General features: G+C 48.2%; 1 pseudogene; it reads left to right on the forward strand.

Moving 5' to 3' along the window:
• The first annotated feature begins 510 nt into the window (after window positions 1-510).
• Window positions 511-8254, forward strand: LOC121442333 (annotated as a pseudogene).
• Window positions 8255-8490: the final 236 nt, after the last annotated feature.

Raw genomic sequence — 8490 nt, forward strand, 5'->3', positions numbered from 1 at the left:
ATCAATCCGGGGCAGTCCTGGAGAGGGAGCATCATTTCTTCCCTGTAGCCGGCTGACTGAGTGGGGTCTTTGGCTCTCTCTTCCTGTCTATCTGTCTGTCTGTCTGTCCCTGTGTCTGCCCCCACCCCCTTTACTAAGAATACCAGTCAAGTATTCTGTTGGAGTAGACCAGGAAATCCCCAGATCTCCCACAGAGTTCAGCCTCTGGGCTGCAGGTGGGGAAGGGAGAAAGAGGACCACCTACCTGGGAGGAGAGTAAGGGACGTTCCCGGGAAGGGACCCAGGATCTTTAATCCTCAAATCTACTGAGAAGTTCCCTCTGGCAGTGCGTGCACTCAACAATTCAATGTCTCGGACTTTTGAATGAAATCCCACAGCAGTGCCGAGTTGCACTGGCATTTGTGTTAGATTAGTAAAATAGCTGTAGAGAGACGGAAGGCCGAGGGAGCCTTGGGCGGGACCATGTTTATTCACAGCCACAGGGAGGGGGTATCCTTGTCACCCACGTGCATGGATGACCTAGATGAGGATGCCGCCACTGCCGCCCCTGATGGGGTAGGAATGACTTCTGCAGTGCTCAAGGGAATCTGGGAAGTGTAGTTTTCAGCACGAAACTACCATTCCTAACTCTGAGAGGATATAAAAAATGCAGGGCCGACACGACAGCTGTTTTCTGCGGAGGAGGGTCTTTGTTAGTGCATACAGTTGTGAATCCACGGGTGTTTTGGGGGGGGGTGGCTCTGATCAAGTAGCAGGCCTATCTTAACTTGATCGGCCATGACTGGTCAGGCGATCGCCGTCCTGTATTCCTGAAGATAATGAAAAAAAATAATTATCACAGGGCTGTATGATCTGGTTAGAAAGTAAAAACGGGGGGATTTTCTGGAAGATATGGACAGAGGGAGGAGCGGAAGCAGGAGAAACGGAGTGGGTGACAGTGACTCGTCCCATTGCCGGGACGGCCACATTGAAATGAGCCAGCAGAATAACAGGGAGCTGCTGCTTTTTGCTTCTCAAGAGAGAAATTGACGACGAGGCAAAGAATTGTATTTGGCCCAGGGTGAAAGGGATGGAGGTCATTTTAGCCTGCGTCTCCACGGCAGCGATCTAAACAGCAGACCATTTCAGCGGATGTATCAGGAACAAGCTGTCGTGGAGTGAGCGCTATTGGGAGAGCTTGTGTGAAACATTTAGTTTGGGTTTAGGGTGATGTTCAGCAAGTAAAATAAATATTTAAAAGACAGGGTAAGGGGGCTGGAGAGATGGGTCTGTTGCACAAATTGGTCTTAATAATAAAAACTCAGAGTCAGCTATCGGGGGTAAAAGCTAAAGGATCAGAGAAGCAGAACGGCCAGCCATTAGAGTTCTTACCAATGCTCAGACCAAAGAGGCGATCCTGTCCGTAGGAACCCTCAGACTGAATCTGAGCTCCTGTCTCCTCGATTTTATATTTCTCTCTCTCTGTCCAGCCATATCACTCCTGTCTCCACCTCCCTAGTGCTGGGATTAAGGGTTTGTGATCCTAAGTGTTGGGATCACCTTTGTATGAGCTCTGTTTCTCTTTTAGACAGATTCAATCTTGTGTAGCCCAGGGTGGCCTTGAACTCACAGAGATCCGTCTGCCTCTGTCTCCTGAGTGCTGAGATTGAAGGTGTGTATTGTTAAACCTGTGTCACTGGGCCCCCCAAAGACCACCGCAGAGCCAGCATCCGATGCAAACACATTGGGGTTTATTGACTACAAGTTAGCTAACCTAGACCACAATCCAACACACTGCTGCAGCAGGTGGGGGAAAAGGACCCTGAAGCTTTAGGGTAGGGGGGCTCTAAAGGGAAACATCACAAGCAGGGTGGCGCAAGCCTTGGCATTTGGGGGTTGGGTGCAAGTATACAACTTTTGAATTCGTTGGTTGGGTGTAGGGGAAATTTTAAAACAGTCAAGACAGTGGTTAATCTGGTACCTACAAGGACATTTGAAGCAAGCGGATGTAAACAGATGTTGTTTGGATACCCTGCTGGGTGACTTTGACCAGGCAGGTGTGAGGACCTGACTTTGCAAACTCTATTTTAAAAAGAGGCTTCATCTTAAACCATTTAATGAGCAGGGCCAGATCTCAGCTCCAAAAATGTGCCGTGATAGCAGAATTTGAACAGATACCCTGAAAATGGCCAATAAAGGAGATAGGGAGCAGGGCCAAAGAATTTAACGAGGTCCAGATGTTCCTTGTAGGCATCCTGATACCTTTTCAGTTATTAATGGCTTTTTTGTTAGGTTTTCGTGCCCCAAAACTGACCAATGGTTTCAGAAACTACCTTACCCTACGCCCTCCTTACCCAATCCCAAGATGACAGGACATGAACTCCCCTGATTACTGCATTTCCCCTTTAAAAGTTCTGGAGGGACTCCCTGCCAGACCATGCTGGGTGCTGGAAAGGTGCTGGTCCAAACTTGAGTTTGAATATTGAAAACCCTCATGTAATTTGCATTGGAAATCCGGCTCCGTGAATTCATTTGGAGGACCAGAAACATAGGCACAGTTTCTTGGGAAAGTTTATGACTTTTCCTGGGCTGCACTCACCTCTCTAGTTAGGTCCTGTCTCAAAATGGAGTTTGTTCCACCACTGCCTGGCCTCTACGGCTATCTAGTGCCTTAGCTCTGTATTCTGATCTTCAGGCAAGCTTTATTTGCTACACCACAAACAAAAATATCACTACATGGCTCAGCAGTTAAGAGCACTGGCTACTCTTCCAGAGGACCTGGGTTCAATTCCCAGCACCTACAAGGCAGCCTACAGCTGTCTGTAATTCCTCTTTCAGGGGATTGGATGCTCCGTACAGACATGCATGCAGGAAAAACACCAATGTACATAAAATAAAAATAAATAAATAATTTCCCTGGCAGTGGAGGTGCACACCTTTAATCCCAGAACTCGGGAGGCAGAGGCAGTCAGATCTCTGTGAATTTGAGGACAGCCTGGTCTACAGAGCTAGTTCCAGGATAGCCAGAACTACACAGAGAAACCTTATCTCAAAAAACAAAAACAAACAAATAAACAAAAAAGACAGGATAAAACCTAAATATAAGGATAATAAGGAGGAAAGAGTGATCCACAGGAAAAGGAGCCAGAGTAGGAGGGAAGCAGAGGTTTTTGTCTGGTCCCTGTGTCTTTGGGCTCCATTTCAAACCAGTTAGATTTGTTGGCATGAAGAAGTATTGGTCATGAAGGAGGGCACAAATCCCATCCTTAGCAGTAATCAGAGCTAGTGATTTTGTTTTTCTGTTTTTGTTTATTTGTTTGTTTTGGGGGGATATGTTAGCAGTCAAGGAATTGAGGTGGTCCTGAAGGATGTCACGCTGATCTGAGCTGACGAGACAGAGAGGTGAATTGCTGTGGAAATCTTTGTACACTGTGAATATGTATTGCTCTCACTGTTAAAAAAAAGCTGAGTGACTGATAGCTAGGCAGGAAGAGACTGGGCAAGATAGCCTGACACAGAGAGAACGCAGGGAAGAAGAACAGCAGAGGCAGAGGAGTAGCCAGCCAGATGCACAGGGAGCAGGAGACCATGTGCTGGGTTGAAAGAAGGTATGGTGGAATGGGGCTGGAGAGAGGGCTCAGAGGTTAAGAGCACCGGCTGGTTTTCTTTCTTTTTTCTTTTCTTTTTTAAAGATTTATTTATTTATTATGTATACAGTGTTCTATCTGTCTGTATGCTTGCTGGCCAGAGGAGGGCATCAGACCTCACTACAGATGGCTGTGTGTCATCATGTGGTTGCCGGGAATTGAACTCAGGACCTCTGGAAGAGCAGTCAGTGCTCCCAACCTCTGAGCCATCTCTCCAGCCCCGGGCTGGTTTTCCAAAGGTCTTGAATTCAGTTCTCAGCAACCACACATGGTGGCTCCCAGCCATTTATCTGGTGCCCTCTTCTGGTATACATGGAGGCAGAATGTTGTATACATAGTAAATAAATAAATCTTAAAATGTAGCTAGTAACAGAATGTTGTATACATAATAATAAATAAATGTTAAAATGTAGCTAGTAACAGAATGTTGTATACATAATAAATAAATATATCTTAAAATGTAGCTAGTAACAAGCCTGAGCTAGGGCTGGAGAGAGGGCTCAGCGGTTAAGAGCACTGGCTCTTCTTCCAGAGGTCTTTAATTTAATTCCTAGTACCTACATGGTGGCTCACAAACATCTGTAATGAGATCTGGTGTCCTCTTCTGGTGTGCAGACACACACCCAAACAGAATACTGTATACATAATAAATAGATAAATCTTAAAAAAGAAAAACAAGCCTGAGCTATTGACTGAGCCTTTGGAATTTATATGAAGTTTCCAAGTCACTTATTTGGGAAGTGACTGCGGGTTACTTGGGAACAGGTGGTCAGGACGGGAAAACTCAGCCTGCAGTGAAGTGATGCAAAGAAGGCTTCCGCCCAGCTGTTTTAGTTCTGAGTCCCCAAAAATTCAATGTCCAGAGTTGCAAGAAGAGGGAAGGATGAGTTGGATAGGCCATGGCTCATTAGTCCTCCTTTTAGAGGTCCCCTGACCTGCTTTTTGTAGATGGATTTATCTTTTTGGGCCACCAGCTCACAAAAAAAGGTCATGGAGATTTATTATTAATTATGAAAACTTGGCCTTAGCTTAGGCTTGCTTCTAACTACCTCTTATGATTTAAATTAACCCATATTTTTAAATCCACTTTCTTCCACGTGCTTGTTACCTTGTCTCTGTTTTCCTGTTTCCTCTCTGTCTAGCTAGCTCCTCTGCCGTTCTTCCTCCCAGAGCTCTCTTTGTCCTGCAGTCCTATCTACGCCTCCTGCCTGGCTATTGGCCCTTTAGGTTTTTATTAAACAAATCACAGTGGCACTGAAGAGGCCTAACTTAACATCAGTCCAGCCATGACAGGCTGCAGACAACAATACTGGACTAGGCATCACCCTTACAACAACCAGGAAAAACCACAAACTTTACCCTGCAGGGGACCAATCTGAATTGAGACAAACAGTACTAGATGCTCCAGAACATTAAGGGTAGTTTGCATAACTTGTAAATAGGTTGCCAATTTCCTTGCAGCAACGCCAATACAAATCCCTTGGGATTTGACAAGATTTCTGTTGCTCCATTCCTGCCCAATCAGGAGTTCAATCCCCGTCTGAATCCAAAATTCCCTACTCCTTAAAAACCCTGCCATAGCTGAGCTCAGGGCTCTCCCTGGTCCAACTGCTGTGTCAGAACAGAGAGCCCAAGCCGGGACGTAGGGAGGGGAAGCCCCCTTCTCACCCCCACTCACCCGAGGAAGGGCACAGTGGGAAAATCCCTGCACCACGGACTCAGTCGCCTTCCCCTTGAGAATGATAAGACAGAGTTCAGATGGAGATGATATCTATCAATATTGCTTCTTTGCCACTAGTGACCTCTACAAATGAGCAAAACCGGAACCCCAACTTTTTTGAGAGCCCTAGGACCCTCATTTAGTCTTTTAGACTCTGTCATTTTCACTCACCGACCTGCCTGGGATGACTGCCAACAACTCCTTCAGATTTTATTTACCCTCACTGGACAGCCTACCCAGGTCCTTGAAAGACCCTACAGACCCCCTCCTCAAAACCCGCAGCTAGCATGCTCCCGGGGGAACGTCCTGTTTGTTTTAAACAAATCTCCGGATCAGCAGCCAGCCTGCTCCCGTTAGAACATCCCAGGTGCCTGAGAGAACAGGAGATAGAGATAGGAAGACTGCAAGGCAAGATGTCAATAAGATAGGATGTCAACAAAGCAGGTTAGCTATAAGATAGGAACAGGATGATTGTTGCCAGGCATCCATGCTGAGAGAGGAAACCTTTCATGCCCCCCGCCGCATTCCGATAACCACGCTTTTGCTTCTGTAAACTTGCTTCTTGCTGACACCCATGCTAAGAGGGGAAACCATTTATGCCCCCGCCTCATTCAGGTCGATCGATAACCACGCTTTTGCTTCTGTAAACTTGCTTTTTGCTCTTCCCTATAAAAAGCCCGCCCTCCAGTTTGCAGGTGCGCAAATCTTCCGAGAGATCTTGCTGCCCACAGGTACCTGTGTCTACTCAATAAACCTCTTGCGATTTGCATCCGTGCGGTCTCGGCCTGTTCCTTGGCGTTGGGGAGGTCTCCTCCCGAAAAGAGGTCCTCGTCGAGGGTCTTTCATTTGGTGCATTGGCCGGGAAATTGAGACCCCCCACCCAGGGATCACCGACTCACCAACGGGAGGTAAGCTGGCCAGCTCTGTTAGTTGTCTTCTGTGTTCTTTGTCGAATTCTGTACACTCAGGTCTGAGTGCGCTGTACCTGGCGGAGGGAAGGGGGCTGACGAGCCTGGTACTTCTCCCCCGCAGTCCGTGGAAGACGTTCCACGGACATCGGAGTCAGTCCGCAAGGACTTCTGGAGCCCGACTCTTCGGAGCTCAGCCCGTATCCGAAGGATACGTGGTCCTAGTTGGAGGAGAGGGATCCGGACCCTCAGGGCCTCCGTCTGAGTTTTGCTGCGCTGCGCATCTGTTCTGTCTCTGTCTGTTCTGTCAGCGTCTGTTCTGTCTGTCTGTTCTGTCAGCGTCTGTTCTGTCTGTCTGTTCTGTCAGCATCTGTTCTGTCTCTGTCTGTTCTGTCAGCATCTGTTCTGTCTCTGTCTTTGTGTGTTTTTTTGTTTTTTGTTTGTTTTTATATTTGGTTCCCTTCTCTTTGAGAAGATGGGACAAACCCTAACCACCCCATTGAGTCTTACTTTAGACCACTGGCCTGACGTCCGCGCCCGAGCTGACAACCTGTCAGTCGATGTTCGAAAGAAGAAATGGGTGATCTTTTGTTCGTCCAAGTGGCCTACTGTTGAATCAGAATGGCCAAGAGACGGCACTTTCTTTTTTTTTTATTTAAATTTATTTATTTATTAAGGATTTCTGCCTCGTCCCCGCAACCACTTCCCATTTCCCTCCCCCTCCCCCGATCAAGTCCCCCTCCCTCATCTGCTCGAAGAGCAATCCGGGTTTCCTGACCTGTGGGAAGCCCAAGGACTGCCCACCTCTATCCAGGTCTCGTAAGGTGAGCATCCAAACTGCCTAGGCTCCCACGAGACGGCACTTTCAATCTCAATATTATTTCCCAGGTTAAGGCAAAAGTGTTCAGCCCAGGACCACATGGACACCCGGACCAACGCGCCTACATTGTTACCTGGGAAAGTTTGGCACGTGACCCGCCCCTATGGGTCCAGCTCTTTGTCATCTCTAACAACATCTCTAATAAACCCCAACCTCCTCTTACCCCTACAGCCCCTAAGGCTCCCCCTCCCCAGGAGAGCCAACCACTGTGCCTCTTCCTCCTGCATCTTCCCCTGCCCTACCCTCTTCTTCCCTATACCCCACCATTCTTAAGGAGAAGGTTCCCAAAGAAAAACCTCTGAAACCTACCCCTGCGCCCCCTCCCGTCCTTCCTCCGAACCCTGACTCTCCCCTCACTGACCTTCTATCAGAAGAACCCCCTCCTTATGCAGATCCAGAGGATCCAGAGAGTCCGATGGGCCAGGGACTGCAGTAGCAGGTGGACAGCCTGCACAAGTCTCCCCAGCCCCTTCACCCATGGCGGAAAGACTCCAGGGAAGGCGCGAACCACCCCCTGATTCCACTGCTCATACCTTACCCTTGAGAGAGGGCCCAAACGGCCGACAGCAATACTGGCCATTCTCTGCCTCAGATCTATACTATTGGAAACACCATAACCCCCCATTCTCCAAAGATCCAATAACGCTGACTAACCTGATTGAGTCTATTTTAGTCACCCACCAGCCCACTTGGGATGATTGCCAGCAACTCTTGCAAACCCTGCTGACCTCGGAGGAAAAGCAAAGAGTCTTTTTGGAGGCTCGGAAAAAACGTCCCAGGCGACAACGGGAGCCCAACCCTTTTGCCTAACGAAATTGACGAGGCTTTCCTTCTGACGCGACCTGACTGGGATTTCACTACAACTGCAGGTAGGGGACACCTACACCTCTATCGCCAGTTGCTAATTGTGGGTCTCCGAGGGGCAGCACGCCGCCCCACCAATTTGGCCCAGGTTAAGCAAGTAATACAGGGAAATAAAGAGACGCCCTCAGCCTTCTTAGAAAGGCTCAAGGACGCTTATAGGATGTATACCCCCTATGACCCTGAAGATCCAGGGCAAGCTACAAGTGTATCCATGTCTTCCATTTGGCAGTCTAGTCCGGATATTATTTTTTTTTAATTTATTTATTTATTAAAGATTTCTGTCTCTTCCCAGCCACCGCCTCCCATTTCCCTCCCCCTCCCCTAATTAAGTCCCCCCCCCCCTCAGCCCGAAAAGCAATCAGGGTTCCCTGTTCTGTGGGAAGTCCAAGGAACCCCCCACCTCCATCCAGGTCTAGTAAGGTGAGCATCCAAACTGCCTAGGCTCCCACAAAGCCAGTACGTGCAGTAGGATCAGAAACCCAGTGCCATTGT

This window comes from Microtus oregoni, unplaced genomic scaffold, assembly GCF_018167655.1.
Source record: "Microtus oregoni isolate MIOR12 unplaced genomic scaffold, Mior012 000091F_ref0000469, whole genome shotgun sequence".
NCBI lineage: Eukaryota > Metazoa > Chordata > Mammalia > Rodentia > Cricetidae > Microtus > Microtus oregoni.